At 41.0% G+C, this 18,236-nt stretch overlaps 2 pseudogenes; both read left to right on the forward strand.

Annotated features, from left to right (window-relative positions):
- On the forward strand, positions 1–618 carry LOC145715243 (18S ribosomal RNA; annotated as a pseudogene; the record flags this gene model as incomplete).
- A 16,147-nt stretch (positions 619–16,765) lies between these two features.
- On the forward strand, positions 16,766–17,728 carry LOC144615607 (18S ribosomal RNA; annotated as a pseudogene).
- The last annotated feature ends 508 nt before the right edge of the window (positions 17,729–18,236 follow it).

Below are 18,236 nucleotides of genomic sequence, written 5' to 3' on the forward strand. Positions count from 1 at the left end.
GTAAAAAGCTGCAGTTAACATAAAAATACAGCACGAAAGTAACTTTAATATTTCCGACCACACGATAGCTAAGATCCAAACTGGGATTAGATACCCCACTATGCTTAGCCCTAAACCTAGATAGTTAGCTCAAACAAAACTATCCGCCAGAGAACTACTAGCAACAGCTTAAAACTCAAAGGACTTGGCGGTGCTTTATATCCCTCTAGAGGAGCCTGTTCTATAATCGATAAACCCCGATAAACCTCACCATCTCTTGCTAATTCAGCCTATATACCGCCATCTTCAGCAAACCCTAAAAAGGAAGAAAAGTAAGCACAAGTATCTTGACACAAAAAAGTTAGGTCAAGGTGTAGCCCATGAGATGGGAAGCAATGGGCTACATTTTCTACAACTAGAACATCCACGAAAATCCTTATGAAATTAAGAATTCAAGGAGGATTTAGTAGTAAAATTTGAGAATAGAGAGCTCAATTGAATTGGGCCATGAAGCACGCACACACCGCCCGTCCTCCTCAAGTGGTCAAACCCTGAAGAAACCTATTCAAACCATTACATCCACAAGAGGAGACAAGTCGTAACAAGGTAAGCATACTGGAAAGTGTGCTTGGATGACAAGATGTAGCTTAAACAAAGCATCTGGCTTACACCCAGAAGATTTCATATTAAACTGACCATCTTGAGCCAAAGCTAGCCCAATCATCTACAAACGCAATTAACATCAGAAAGTAAAATAAAACATTTAGTTGCCCCATAAAAGTATAGGAGATAGAAATTTAACTTGGCGCTATAGAGAAAGTACCGCAAGGGAAAGATGAAAGAAAAAACTAAAAGCACTATACAGCAAAGATTACCCCTTGTACCTTTTGCATAATGAATTAGCTAGAATAACCTAACAAAGAGAACTTCAGCTAGGCCCCCCGAAACCAGACGAGCTACCCATGAACAATCTATTACAGGATGAACTCATCTATGTCGCAAAATAGTGAGAAGATTTGTGGGTAGAGGTGAAAAGCCTAACGAGCCTGGTGATAGCTGGTTGCCCAGAACAGAATCTTAGTTCAACTTTAAACTTACCTCAAAACCCTGAAATTCCAATGTAAGTTTAAAATATAGTCTAAAAAGGTACAGCTTTTTAGAATTAGGATACAGCCTTAATTAGAGAGTAAGCATAAACACAAACCATAGTTGGCCTAAAAGCAGCCACCAATTAAGAAAGCGTTCAAGCTCAACAATCAGAACATCTCAATGTCAAAAAACGCAACCAACTCCTAATTTAAAACTGGGCTAATCTATTTAATAATAGAAGCAATAATGCTAATATGAGTAACAAGAAATATTTCTCCCGTGCATAAGCTTATATCAGAACGGATAACCACTGATAGTTAACAACAAGATAAATACAACCTAACTACAAGCAAACATATCAAGCTAATTGTTAACCCAACACAGGCATGCAACTCAAGGAAAGATTAAAAGAAGTAAAAGGAACTCGGCAAACACAAGCCCCGCCTGTTTACCAAAAACATCACCTCTAGCATTTCCAGTATTAGAGGCACTGCCTGCCCAGTGACATCAGTTAAACGGCCGCGGTATCCTGACCGTGCAAAGGTAGCATAATCATTTGTTCCTTAAATAGGGACTTGTATGAATGGCCACACGAGGGCTTTACTGTCTCTTACTTCCAATCCGTGAAATTGACCTTCCCGTGAAGAGGCGGGAATATGACAATAAGACGAGAAGACCCTATGGAGCTTTAATTAACCGACCCAAAGAGATCTTGATAATCAACCGACAGGGATAACATACCTCTACCATGGGCCGACAATTTAGGTTGGGGTGACCTCGGAGAATAAAACAACCTCCGAGTGATTTAAATCTAGACTAACTAGTCGAAAGTACTACATCACTTATTGATCCAAAAACTTGATCAACGGAACAAGTTACCCTAGGGATAACAGCGCAATCCTATTTTAGAGTCCATATCGACAATAGGGTTTACGACCTCGATGTTGGATCAGGACATCCCGATGGTGCAGCAGCTATCAAAGGTTCGTTTGTTCAACGATTAAAGTCCTACGTGATCTGAGTTCAGACCGGAGTAATCCAGGTCGGTTTCTATCTATTAAATAATTTCTCCCAGTACGAAAGGACAAGAGAAATAGGGCCCACTTTGCTAAAGCGCCTTTAACCAAATAGATGATATAATCTCAATCTAGACAGTTTATCCAAACATATCACCCGTAGAGCTCGGGTTTGTTAGGGTGGCAGAGCCCGGCAATTGCATAAAACTTAAGCTTTTATCATCAGAGGTTCAACTCCTCTCCCTAACAACATGTTCATAGTCAACATCCTCTCACTAACTATCCCTATTCTCCTCGCCGTAGCCTTCCTAACCCTAGTTGAACGTAAAGTACTGGGTTACATACAACTCCGCAAAGGACCAAACGTCGTAGGACCATACGGCCTACTCCAACCCATTGCAGACGCCATGAAACTCTTCACTAAAGAGCCCCTCCGACCCCTCACATCTTCCACATTCATATTCATTATAGCACCCATCCTAGCCCTTACACTAGCCCTAACTATATGAATCCCGCTGCCCATACCATACCCACTCATTAACATAAACCTAGGAGTACTATTTATACTAGCCATATCCAGCCTGGCCGTCTACTCCATTCTATGATCCGGATGGGCCTCAAACTCAAAATACGCCCTAATTGGAGCCCTACGAGCTGTAGCCCAAACAATCTCATATGAAGTCACACTAGCCATCATCCTCTTATCAGTACTACTAATAAACGGATCCTTCACATTAGCCACACTAATTACCACTCAAGAATTTATCTGACTTGTTATCCCTGCATGACCCCTGGCCATAATATGATTCATTTCTACACTAGCAGAAACCAACCGAGCCCCGTTTGACCTCACAGAGGGGGAATCAGAACTCGTTTCCGGATTTAACGTAGAATACGCAGCAGGTCCCTTTGCCCTGTTTTTTCTAGCAGAATACGCCAACATCATCATAATAAATATCCTCACAACAATCCTATTCTTCGGAGCATTTCACAGCCCCTATATACCAGAACTATATACCACCAACTTCACTATAAAAACCCTGATTCTAACAACCACCTTCCTATGAATCCGAGCATCTTACCCACGATTCCGATACGACCAATTAATACACCTCCTATGAAAAAGCTTTCTACCCCTTACCCTAGCCTTATGCATATGACACGTCTCCCTGCCCATCATCACAGCAAGCATTCCGCCTCAAACATAAGAAATATGTCTGACAAAAGAGTTACTTTGATAGAGTAAAACATAGAGGTCCAAATCCTCTTATTTCTAGAATTATAGGAATCGAACCTAATCCTAAGAATCCAAAAATCTTCGTGCTACCAGTACTACACCACATTCTAAAGTAAGGTCAGCTAAATAAGCTATCGGGCCCATACCCCGAAAATGTTGGTTTATACCCTTCCCATACTAATCAAACCCCCTATTCTTATTATCATTATATCAACCGTTATCTCAGGAACTATAATCGTAATAACAGCATCCCATTGACTTATGGTCTGAATCGGCTTCGAAATAAACCTATTGGCCATCATTCCCATCCTCATAAAAAAATATAACCCACGAACCACAGAAGCAGCCACAAAATACTTCCTAACACAAGCAACCGCTTCAATACTCCTAATAATAGGAATCATCATCAACCTACTGCACTCAGGACAATGAACTGTATCAAAAGATCTCAACCCCATAGCATCTACTGTAATAACAACCGCCCTAGCAATAAAACTAGGACTAGCCCCATTCCACTTCTGAGTGCCCGAAGTCACACAGGGAATCTCCATATCCTCAGGCTTAGTCCTACTCACATGACAAAAAATCGCCCCACTATCAATCCTATACCAAATCTCACCCACCATTAACCCCAACCTACTCTTAACAATAGCCATTATATCAGTTATAGTCGGAGGCTGAGGAGGACTTAACCAAACCCAGCTACGAAAAATCATAGCATACTCCTCAATTGCCCACATAGGCTGGATAGCAGCCATCATAATATATAGCCCCACAATAATAATTTTAAACCTGACCATCTACATTATTATAACACTAACCACCTTCATACTATTCATATATAACTCCACCACAACAACATCATCCCTATCACAGACATGAAATAAAGCACCTCTAATCACTTCATTTATCCTAGTACTAATAATATCTCTAGGCGGCCTCCCTCCACTCTCCGGCTTCATCCCAAATGGATAATCATTCAAGAACTAACTAAAAACGAAATAATTATAATACCCACACTGCTGGCTATAACCGCCCTACTTAACCTGTACTTCTATATACGACTAACATATGCTACTACACTAACTATATTTCCCTCAAACAACTGCATAAAGATAAAATGACGATTCGAATGCACAAAAAAAATAATCTTCTTACCCCCCTTAATTGTAATATCTACCATACTGCTACCACTCGCACCAATACTATCCATCCTAGATTAGAAGTTTAGGTTAAATTAGACCAAGAGCCTTCAAAGCTCTAAGTAAGCCCTAGCAGACTTAACTTCTGCATACCAACTAACCCTTAAGGACTGCAAGAGTCTATCTCACATCAATTGATTGCAAATCAAACACTTTAATTAAGCTAAGCCCTTACTAGATTGGTGGGCCCCAACCCCACGAAATTTTAGTTAACAGCTAAATACCCTAATCAACTGGCTTCAATCTACTTCTCCCGCCGTCTGGAAAAAAAAGGCGGGAGAAGCCCCGGCAGCCTCAAGCTGCTTCTTTGAATTTGCAATTCAATATGACACTCACTGCAGGACTTGGTAAAAAGAGGACTGAACCTCTGTCTTTAGATTTACAGTCTAATGCTTACTCAGCCATTTTACCTATGTTCATAAACCGCTGACTATTTTCAACCAATCACAAAGATATTGGAACTCTCTACCTTCTATTTGGCGCCTGGGCTGGTATGGTGGGGACTGCTCTCAGTCTCTTAATCCGAGCTGAGCTAGGTCAACCTGGCACACTATTAGGGGACGACCAGATTTATAATGTAGTCGTCACCGCCCATGCTTTTGTAATAATCTTCTTCATAGTGATGCCTATCATGATTGGAGGATTCGGAAACTGATTAGTCCCATTAATGATTGGGGCTCCCGACATAGCATTCCCTCGAATGAATAATATGAGCTTCTGACTCCTCCCTCCATCTTTCCTACTTTTGCTCGCATCATCTATGGTAGAGGCTGGAGCAGGGACTGGGTGGACAGTATACCCACCTCTAGCCGGTAACCTAGCTCATGCAGGAGCATCCGTAGATCTAACTATTTTTTCACTGCACCTGGCAGGTGTCTCCTCAATCTTAGGTGCTATTAATTTTATTACTACTATTATCAATATAAAACCCCCTGCTATATCCCAATATCAAACACCCCTGTTTGTCTGATCGGTTTTAATCACTGCTGTATTACTACTTCTATCACTGCCAGTTTTAGCAGCAGGCATCACTATACTACTGACAGATCGAAATCTAAACACCACATTTTTTGACCCCGCCGGAGGAGGGGATCCTATCTTATATCAACACCTATTCTGATTTTTCGGTCACCCAGAAGTCTACATTTTAATTTTACCCGGGTTTGGAATAATTTCACATATTGTCACCTATTACTCAGGTAAAAAGGAACCTTTTGGCTATATGGGAATGGTTTGAGCTATAATATCAATTGGCTTTCTGGGCTTTATTGTATGAGCCCATCACATGTTCACTGTAGGGATAGACGTGGACACACGAGCATACTTTACATCAGCTACTATAATTATTGCTATTCCCACTGGGGTAAAAGTATTTAGCTGACTGGCTACTCTTCATGGGGGTAATATCAAATGGTCCCCCGCCATGCTATGAGCCCTGGGATTCATTTTCCTATTTACCGTAGGGGGCTTAACAGGAATTGTACTGGCAAATTCCTCATTAGATATTGTCCTTCACGACACATACTACGTAGTAGCCCACTTCCACTACGTATTGTCAATAGGAGCAGTATTTGCTATCATAGGGGGTTTCGTTCATTGATTCCCCCTATTCTCAGGATACACTCTTGATGACACTTGGGCAAAAATTCATTTTACGATTATGTTTGTAGGCGTCAATATAACGTTTTTCCCTCAGCATTTTCTAGGCCTGTCCGGAATGCCCCGACGTTATTCTGACTATCCAGACGCATACACAACTTGAAACACAGTCTCATCAATAGGCTCTTTTATTTCACTAACAGCAGTAATACTAATAGTTTTTATAGTGTGAGAAGCTTTTGCATCAAAGCGAGAAGTGGCTACAGTGGAACTAACCACAACTAACCTTGAATGGCTACATGGATGCCCTCCTCCGTATCACACATTTGAAGAGCCAACCTATGTGCTGCTAAAATAAGAAAGGAAGGAATCGAACCCCCTCAGACTGGTTTCAAGCCAATACCATAACCACTATGTCTTTCTCAATCAAGAAGTATTAGTAAAACAATTACATAACTTTGTCAAGGTTAAATTATAGGTTTAAGCCCTATGTACTTCCATGGCATACCCCTTTCAACTAGGTCTCCAAGACGCTACATCTCCCATTATAGAAGAACTCTTACACTTCCATGATCACACACTAATAATTGTATTCCTAATCAGCTCCCTAGTTCTATATATCATCTCACTAATACTGACAACCAAACTCACGCACACAAGCACAATAGATGCCCAAGAAGTAGAAACCGTCTGAACTATCCTACCGGCTATTATCTTAATTCTCATTGCCCTGCCCTCCCTGCGAATTCTCTATATAATAGATGAGATTAATGACCCCTCTCTTACTGTAAAGACCATAGGACATCAATGATATTGAAGCTATGAATACACTGACTATGAAGACCTAAGCTTTGACTCCTACATGATCCCCACTCAAGAGCTAAAACCCGGAGAACTACGACTATTAGAAGTTGATAACCGAGCAGTGCTGCCAATAGAGATGACCATTCGCATGTTAATCTCATCAGAAGACGTATTACACTCATGAGCCGTCCCATCCCTGGGCCTAAAAACTGACGCCATTCCAGGCCGACTAAACCAAACAACCCTAATGGGCACACGACCTGGACTATATTATGGTCAATGCTCAGAAATCTGTGGCTCAAACCATAGTTTTATACCCATTGTCCTTGAATTAGTCCCACTATCGTACTTTGAAAAATGATCCGCGTCTGTACTGTAAATTCATTAAGAAGCTAAACTAGCGTTAACCTTTTAAGTTAAAAACTGGGAGTTTAAATCTCCCCTTAATGACATGCCACAGTTAGATACATCAACCTGATTTATTACTATTGTTTCAATAATTATAACACTATTTATTATATTTCAACTAAAAATCTCAAAACACCTGTATCCATCAAGCCCAGAGCCCAAATCTATAGCTGCACTAAAACAACTTAATCCTTGAGAAAAAAAATGAACGAAAATCTATTCACCTCTTTCACTACCCCAACAATAATAGGACTGCCCATTGTCATACTAATTATTATATTCCCCAGTATTCTATTCCCCTCGCCCAGTCGACTAATTAACAATCGTCTAATCTCACTCCAACAGTGATTAGTACAATTAACATCAAAACAAATACTAGCCATTCACAACCACAAAGGGCAAACTTGGGCTCTAATACTCATATCTCTCATTCTATTCATTGGATCAACAAACCTGTTGGGCCTACTGCCCCACTCATTTACCCCAACTACCCAATTATCAATAAACTTAGGAATAGCTATTCCCCTATGAGCCGGCACCGTAATTACTGGGTTTCGCCACAAAACTAAAGCATCCCTAGCCCACTTTCTACCACAAGGGACACCGATCCCCCTGATCCCCATGCTTGTAGTTATTGAAACTATTAGCCTTTTCATCCAACCCGTGGCTCTGGCCGTACGACTTACAGCCAACATTACTGCGGGCCACTTATTAATGCACTTAATCGGAGGAGCTGCTCTGGCCCTAATAAACATTAGTACCTCTATTGCTCTAATTACCTTTATTATCCTTATCCTACTGACAGTCCTTGAATTCGCTGTAGCCCTAATCCAAGCTTATGTCTTTACCCTACTTGTAAGCCTGTATTTACATGACAACACTTAATGACCCATCAAACCCACGCATATCACATAGTTAACCCCAGTCCATGGCCACTTACGGGAGCCCTTTCGGCCCTACTGATAACTTCAGGCCTGGCTATATGATTCCACTATAACTCAACACTGCTACTAACTCTAGGAATAACCACCAATCTGCTGACTATATATCAATGGTGACGTGATATTATCCGGGAAAGCACATTTCAAGGTCACCACACACCCATCGTTCAAAAGGGTCTCCGCTACGGAATAATTCTTTTTATCATCTCGGAAGTATTCTTCTTCGCAGGCTTTTTCTGGGCCTTCTATCACTCGAGTCTGGCCCCAACTCCCGAATTAGGAGGATGCTGGCCACCAACAGGTATTATTCCCCTAAACCCCCTAGAAGTTCCACTACTCAACACCTCCGTACTTTTAGCTTCCGGAGTGTCAATCACTTGAGCTCACCATAGTTTAATGGAAGGGAGTCGAAAACACATACTCCAGGCACTATTTATTACAATCTCCCTGGGAGTCTACTTCACTCTCCTCCAAGCCTCCGAATATTACGAAACACCGTTTACAATCTCAGATGGAGTCTACGGATCCACCTTCTTCATAGCTACAGGATTCCACGGATTACACGTAATTATCGGCTCTACTTTCCTAATTGTATGCTTCTTGCGCCAACTAAAATATCACTTCACATCGAGCCACCACTTTGGATTTGAAGCCGCTGCCTGATATTGGCACTTCGTAGACGTGGTTTGACTGTTCCTATACGTTTCTATTTATTGATGAGGATCCTATTCCCTTAGTATTAACAAGTACAGTTGACTTCCAATCAACCAGTTTCGGTATAGTCCGAAGGGGAATAATAAACGTAATACTCGCCCTGCTCACTAATACACTTCTATCCATGCTACTCGTATTTATTGCATTCTGACTACCCCAACTAAATACCTATGCAGAAAAAGCAAGTCCCTACGAATGTGGATTTGACCCCATAGGATCCGCCCGCCTGCCCTTTTCTATGAAATTTTTCTTAGTAGCCATTACATTCTTGCTATTTGACCTAGAAATTGCACTACTACTTCCCCTTCCTTGAGCCTCACAAACAAATAAACTATCAACCATACTTATCATAGCTCTCCTACTAATCTCTCTATTAGCCGCAAGCCTGGCCTACGAATGAACCCAAAAAGGACTAGAGTGAACTGAATATGATAATTAGTTTAAACTAAAACAAATGATTTCGACTCATTAGATTGTAGCTCACCCTATAATTATCAAATGTCCATAGTCTATGTTAATATATTCCTGGCCTTCATCATATCACTTATGGGACTATTAATGTATCGGTCCCACTTAATATCCTCCCTCCTATGCCTAGAAGGCATAATATTATCCCTATTTGTTATGATAACCATGGCAATTCTAAATAATCATTTTACACTAGCTAGCATGACTCCTATTATCCTGCTAGTATTTGCAGCCTGCGAGGCGGCACTGGGCTTATCCCTACTAGTAATGGTCTCAAATACATATGGTACCGACTATGTACAAAACCTAAATCTCCTACAATGCTAAAAATTATTATCCCCACTATTATACTCATACCAATAACATGACTATCAAAGCCCAATATAATCTGAATTAACTCGACTACCTACAGTCTCCTGATCAGCCTTATTAGCCTCTCCTATTTAAACCAACTAGGCGATAACAGCCTAAACCTCTCATTACTATTCTTCTCAGACTCACTCTCCGCACCTCTACTAGTACTAACAACATGACTCCTGCCACTAATGCTTATGGCTAGTCAATCACACCTGTCAAAAGAGACCTTGGCCCGAAAAAAACTATATATCACAACACTTATCGTTTTGCAACTTCTTTTAATCATAACATTTACCGCTACAGAACTAATTATATTTTACATTCTATTTGAAGCCACACTAATCCCCACCCTTATCATTATTACTCGGTGGGGTAACCAGACGGAGCGACTAAACGCCGGCCTATATTTTTTATTCTACACCCTGCTGGGCTCACTGCCCCTCCTGGTCGCACTACTATATATTCAAAACACAACAGGGACTTTAAATTTCCTAATCATTCAGTACTGAGCCAAACCGATCTCAGCCACCTGATCTAATATCCTTCTCTGACTAGCATGCATAATAGCATTCATAGTAAAAATACCCCTATACGGACTCCACCTGTGACTGCCAAAAGCACATGTTGAAGCCCCCATTGCCGGCTCAATGGTACTTGCTGCCGTACTATTAAAACTAGGGGGATATGGAATGATGCGTATTACAATTCTACTTAACCCCACAACAAACCAAATAGCATACCCCTTCATAATGTTGTCCCTATGAGGAATAGTTATAACAAGTTCTATCTGTCTACGCCAGACAGACCTAAAGTCCTTAATCGCATACTCATCAGTAAGCCACATAGCCCTAGTAATTGTAGCTGTGCTAATCCAAACACCCTGAAGTTACACAGGAGCTACAGCCCTTATAATCGCCCACGGACTAACTTCCTCAATATTATTTTGCCTTGCAAACTCAAACTACGAACGAGTCCACAGCCGAACAATAATCCTAGCACGAGGCCTACAAACCATCCTTCCTCTAATAGCTGCCTGATGACTACTAGCCAGTCTCGCGAACCTAGCTCTGCCTCCTACCATCAACCTAATTGGGGAACTATTTGTAGTAGTAGCCTCCTTCTCATGATCTAACTTAACTATCACTCTCATAGGCACAAATATTATCATCACAGCCTTATATACCCTCTATATACTTATCACAACCCAACGAGGTAAGTACCCACATCATATTAAAAACATTAACCCATCATTTACACGAGAAAACGCCCTAATAGCCCTTCACTTGCTCCCACTCCTCCTCTTATCCCTCAACCCCAAAATCGTACTGGGTCCTATTTATTGTAAATATAGTTTAACAAAAACATTAGATTGTGGATCTAACAATAGAAGTGCAAATCTTCCTATTTACCGAAAAAGTATGCGAGAACTGCTAATTCATGCCCCCACGTATAAAAGCGTGGCTTTTTCAACTTTTATAGGATAGAAGTAATCCATTGGCCTTAGGAGCCAAAAAATTGGTGCAACTCCAAATAAAAGTAATAAACCTATTTACCTCTTTTATACTCACTGCAATATTCATTCTACTCCTACCCATCATTACATCCAACACTCAACTATACAAAAACAACCTGTACCCTCACTATGTAAAAACTACAATCTCTTATGCCTTTACCATCAGCATAATTCCGGCTATAGTATTTATTTCTTCCGGACAGGAAACAATTATCTCAAACTGACACTGATTATCAATCCAAACCCTTAAATTGTCACTAAGTTTTAAACTAGACTATTTCTCAATCATCTTCATCCCTGTAGCACTTTTCGTTACATGATCAATTATAGAGTTCTCAATATGATACATACACACAGACCCCTATATTAACCGATTCTTCAAGTATCTCCTCATATTTCTAATCACCATAATAATCCTAGTAACTGCCAATAACCTATTCCAACTGTTTATTGGCTGAGAGGGGGTAGGAATCATATCCTTCCTGCTAATCGGATGGTGATATGGTCGAGCAGACGCAAACACTGCTGCCCTGCAGGCAATTCTCTACAACCGCATCGGAGACGTGGGGTTTATCACAGCCATAGCATGATTTCTCACCAATATAAATGCATGAGACTTTCAACAAATCTTTATCACCCAGCATGAAAACCTAAATATCCCACTACTAGGGCTTCTCTTAGCAGCCACGGGTAAGTCTGCCCAATTTGGCCTACACCCATGACTACCATCAGCCATAGAGGGTCCAACCCCCGTTTCTGCCCTACTCCACTCAAGTACAATAGTTGTAGCCGGAGTCTTTCTATTAATCCGCTTCTACCCGCTCATAGAACAAAATAAAACCACACAAACCCTTACCCTATGCCTAGGAGCCATCACAACCTTATTCACAGCCATCTGTGCCCTCACACAAAATGACATTAAAAAAATCGTTGCCTTCTCAACTTCAAGCCAATTAGGCCTAATAATCGTTACCATCGGAATCAACCAACCCTACCTTGCATTCCTGCACATCTGTACGCACGCATTTTTCAAAGCAATATTATTCATGTGCTCTGGATCAATTATCCACAGCTTAAATGATGAACAAGACATTCGAAAAATAGGCGGACTATACAAGCCAATACCCTTCACCACCACCTCCCTCATCATCGGAAGTCTCGCATTAACAGGCATACCTTTTCTAACAGGCTTTTACTCCAAGGACCTAATCATCGAGACAGCCAACACGTCGTATACCAACGCCTGAGCCCTATTGGTCACTCTCATCGCTACATCTCTCACAGCCGCCTACAGTACTCGAATCATATTCTTCGCACTCCTAGGACAACCCCGATTTAACTCCCTAAGTCCAATCAATGAAAATAACCCCCACCTTATCAACTCCATCAAACGTCTCTTAATTGGAAGCATTTTTGCAGGATACCTGATCTCCCACAACATTCCCCCGACAACCATCCCACAAATAACTATACCCCACTATCTAAAGCTGACCGCCCTTGCTGCAACCATTACAGGCTTCATCCTAGCATTAGAACTTAACCTCGCGGCTAAAAACTTAAAATTTAAACATCCCTCAGACCTCTTTAAGTTTTCCAACCTCCTAGGGTACTTTCCAATCGTAATACACCGCCTCCCATCAACAATAAGCTTAACTATAAGCCAAAAATCCGCATCGATACTATTAGATATAATCTGGCTAGAAAATGTATTACCAAAATCCATCTCCCACTTCCAAATAAAAATATCAACCATCGTATCTAATCAGAAAGGACTAGTTAAGCTTTACTTCTTATCCTTCATAATCACCTTAGCCCTTAGCTTACTCCTACTTAGTTTCCACGAGTAACCTCTATAATCACCAACACACCAATAAGCAAGGACCAACCAGTAACAACCACCAACCATGTTCCATAACTATACAGTGCTGCAATCCCCATGGCCTCCTCACTAAAAAACCCCGAATCACCCGTATCATAAATCACTCAATCACCTGCACCATTAAACTTAAACACAACCTCGACTTCATCTTCTTTTAAAATATAGCAAGCAGTTAACAACTCCGCTAGCACCCCTGTAATAAATGCACCCAATACAGCCTTATTAGACGTCCATGCCTCAGGGTAAGGCTCAGTAGCCATAGCTGTAGTATACCCAAACACCACAAGCATACCCCCCAAATAAATTAAAAAAACCATTAAACCTAAAAATGATCCCCCAAAATTCAATACAATACCACAACCAATACCACCAGCCACAATCAAACCAAACCCACCATAAATAGGAGAAGGCTTTGAAGAAAAACTCACAAAGCTCACCACAAAGATTGTACTTAAAATAAATACAATGTATGTTATCATAATTCTTACATGGAATCTAACCATGACTAATGATATGAAAAACCATCGTTGTATTTCAACTATAAGAACTTAATGACCAACATTCGAAAATCTCACCCCCTTATCAAGATCATCAACCACTCATTCATTGATCTTCCTGCTCCATCCAATATCTCAGCATGATGGAACTTTGGTTCCCTACTAGGAGTGTGTTTAATCCTACAAATTCTTACTGGTCTCTTCCTAGCCATACACTACACGTCAGATACAATAACCGCTTTCTCATCAGTCACCCATATCTGCCGCGACGTAAATTACGGCTGAATCATCCGATATTTACACGCCAATGGAGCCTCCATATTCTTTATCTGCCTATACATACACGTAGGACGAGGAATATACTACGGCTCCTACACTTTCTCAGAAACATGAAATATTGGAATCGTACTATTATTCACAGTCATAGCTACAGCTTTCATAGGATATGTCCTACCATGGGGCCAAATATCCTTTTGAGGGGCAACCGTAATCACCAACCTCCTATCGGCAATCCCATATATTGGAACCAATCTAGTAGAGTGGATCTGAGGAGGCTTCTCAGTAGACAAAGCCACCCTAACACGATTCTTTGCCTTCCACTTCATCCTTCCATTCATCATCTCAGCCCTAGCAGCAGTCCATCTCCTATTCCTTCATGAGACAGGATCCAATAACCCCTCAGGAGTGGTATCCGACTCAGACAAAATCCCATTTCACCCATACTACACAATCAAAGATATCCTGGGCCTCCTAGTACTAATCCTAATACTCATGCTACTCGTCCTATTCTCACCAGACCTATTAGGAGACCCCGATAACTATACCCCCGCCAACCCTCTAAACACCCCTCCCCACATCAAGCCCGAATGATATTTCCTATTTGCATACGCAATCCTCCGATCTATTCCCAATAAGCTAGGAGGAGTTTTAGCCCTAGTTCTATCTATCTTAACCTTAGCTATCATCCCCGCTCTCCACACTTCTAAACAACGAGGAATAATGTTTCGACCACTAAGCCAATGCTTATTCTGATTACTAGTAGCGGACCTTCTGACCCTAACATGAATTGGCGGCCAACCTGTAGAACACCCCTTCATCACCATCGGCCAACTGGCCTCCATCCTATACTTCTCTATCCTTCTAATCCTAATACCTATCTCAGGCATTATTGAAAATCGCCTCCTTAAATGAAGAGTCTTTGTAGTATATACAATACCTTGGTCTTGTAAACCAAAAAAGGAGAATATGCACCCTCCCTAAGACTTCAAGGAAGAAGCAACAGCCCCACCATCAGCACCCAAAGCTGAAATTCTTTCTTAAACTATTCCTTGCTAATACCAAAAAGCAACCCCATAACTTCCATAATTCATATATTGCATATACTCATACTGTGCTTGCCCAGTATGTCCTCATCTTTCCGCAATAAAGCAAGTGAAAACTCTCAATTCTTACAATACAAACTCGCAAGTAAGATAACCAACTGACCTTTTCCTCATGCATATCATGCACCAACCACTCGCCCCATGAATATTAAGCATGTACAGTAGTTTATATATATTACATAAGACATACTATGTATATCGTGCATTAACTGCTTGTCCCCATGAATATTAAGCATGTACAGTAGTTTATATATATTACATAAGACATACTATGTATATCGTGCATTAACTGCTTGTCCCCATGAATATTAAGCATGTACAGTAGTTTATATATATTACATAAGACATACTATGTATATCGTGCATTAACTGCTTGTCCCCATGAATATTAAGCATGTACAGTAGTTTATATATATTACATAAGACATAATAGTGCTTAATCGTGCATATTCATGATTTCCAACAGTCTCTTATGGACCTCAACTGTCCGAAAGAGCTTAATCACCTGGCCTCGAGAAACCAGCAACCCTTGCTTGAGCGTGTACCTCTTCTCGCTCCGGGCCCATTTCAACGTGGGGGTGTCTATAATGGAACTATACCTGGCATCTGGTTCTTACTTCAGGGCCATGACGTTCTTAAATCCAATCCTTCAACTCTCTCAAATGGGACATCTCGATGGGTTAATGACTAATCAGCCCATGATCACACATAACTGTGGTGTCATGCATTTGGTATTTTTAATTTTTAGGGGGTCGAACTTGCTATGACTCAGCTATGACCTAAAGGTCCTGACTCAGTCAAATATAATGTAGCTGGGCTTATTCTCTATGCGGGGGTTCCACACGTACAACAAGCAAGGTGTTATTCAGTCAATGGTCGCAGGACATATACTTAAATCCCTATTGTTCCACAGGACACGGCATGCGCGCACCCACGTATACGCGTACACGTACACACGTACACACGTATACACGTACACGTACACACGTACACACGTATACACGTACACGTACACACGTATACACGTATACACGTACACGTACACACGTATACACGTATACACGTACACGTACACACGTATACACGTATACACGTATACACGTATACGCGTACACGTACACACGTACACACGTACACACGTACACACGTACACACGTACACACGTACACACGTACACACGTACACACGTACACGTACACACGTACACACGTACACACGTACACACGTACACACGTACACACGTACACACGTACACACGTACACACGTACACACGTATACACGTATACACGTATACACGTATACACGTATACACATGCAAACTTTTTTGATTTTAGTAAATAATTAGCTTAAACAAACCCCCCTTACCCCCCGTTAACCCTATTTGTTACAATACGTGTTTATTTCTGTCTTGCCAAACCCCAAAAACAAGACTAAACCGTATCTAAGCATAGAGCTTAAGAGTTAACGTTTACAAACTTTACCAACCCCATTATTACCAATTATTAATACTAAATCATAACTTTGTTCGCAGTATCTATAGATACGCCAACCCGATCTCTAACTCGTCCCTATTGAACAATATTTACACACCCAACAATCCTATATCTTGGTTCATGTAGCTTAAAAACACAAAGCAAGGCACTGAAAATGCCTGGATGAGTCGCCAGACTCCATAAACATAGAGGTTTGGTCCTAGCCTTTCCATTAGTTATTAATAAAATTACACATGCAAGCCTCCGCATCCCGGTGAAAATGCCCTCTAAGTCACCCAGTGATTCAAAGGAGCTGGTATCAAGCACACAACCATTGTAGCTCATAACACCTTGCTCAGCCACACCCCCACGGGATACAGCAGTGATAAAAATTAAGCTATGAATGAAAGTTCGACTAAGTTATATTAAATTAGGGTTGGTAAATTTCGTGCCAGCCACCGCGGTCATACGATTAACCCAAACCAATGGACCTACGGCGTAAAGCGTGTTACAGAAGAGAAGCATACTAAAGTTAAACCTTAACTAGGCTGTAAAAAGCTGCAGTTAACATAAAAATACAGCACGAAAGTAACTTTAATATTTCCGACCACACGATAGCTAAGATCCAAACTGGGATTAGATACCCCACTATGCTTAGCCCTAAACCTAGATAGTTAGCTCAAACAAAACTATCCGCCAGAGAACTACTAGCAACAGCTTAAAACTCAAAGGACTTGGCGGTGCTTTATATCCCTCTAGAGGAGCCTGTTCTATAATCGATAAACCCCGATAAACCTCACCATCTCTTGCTAATTCAGCCTATATACCGCCATCTTCAGCAAACCCTAAAAAGGAAGAAAAGTAAGCACAAGTATCTTGACACAAAAAAGTTAGGTCAAGGTGTAGCCCATGAGATGGGAAGCAATGGGCTACATTTTCTACAACTAGAACATCCACGAAAATCCTTATGAAATTAAGAATTCAAGGAGGATTTAGTAGTAAATTTGAGAATAGAGAGCTCAATTGAATTGGGCCATGAAGCACGCACACACCGCCCGTCACCCTCCTCAAGTGGTCAAACCCTGAAGAAACCTATTCAAACCATTACATCCACAAGAGGAGACAAGTCGTAACAAGGTAAGCATACTGGAAAGTGTGCTTGGATGACAAGATGTAGCTTAAACAAAGCATCTGGCTTACACCCAGAAGATTTCATATTAAACTGACCATCTTGAGCCAAAGCTAGCCCAATCATCTACAAACGCAATTAACATCAGAAAGTAAAATAAAACATTTAGTTGCCCCATAAAAGTATAGGAGATAGAAATTTAACTTGGCGCTATAGAGAAAGTACCGCAAGGGAAAGATGAAAGAAAAAACTAAAAGCACTATACAGCAAAGATTACCCCTTGTACCTTTTGCATAATGAATTAGCTAGAATAACCTAACAAAGAGAACTTCAGCTAGGCCCCCCGAAACCAGACGAGCTACCCATGAACAATCTATTACAGGATGAACTCATCTATGTCGCAAAATAGTGAGAAGATTTGTGGGTAGAGGTGAAAAGCCTAACGAGCCTGGTGATAGCTGGTTGCCCAGAACAGAATCTTAGTTCAACTTTAAACTTACCTCAAAACCCTGAAATTCCAATGTAAGTTTAAAATATAGTCTAAAAAGG

This window comes from Panthera onca, unplaced genomic scaffold, assembly GCF_046562875.1.
Source record: "Panthera onca isolate mPanOnc1 unplaced genomic scaffold, mPanOnc1 haplotype 2 h2.h2tg000232l_path, whole genome shotgun sequence".
NCBI classification, from domain to species: domain Eukaryota; kingdom Metazoa; phylum Chordata; class Mammalia; order Carnivora; family Felidae; genus Panthera; species Panthera onca.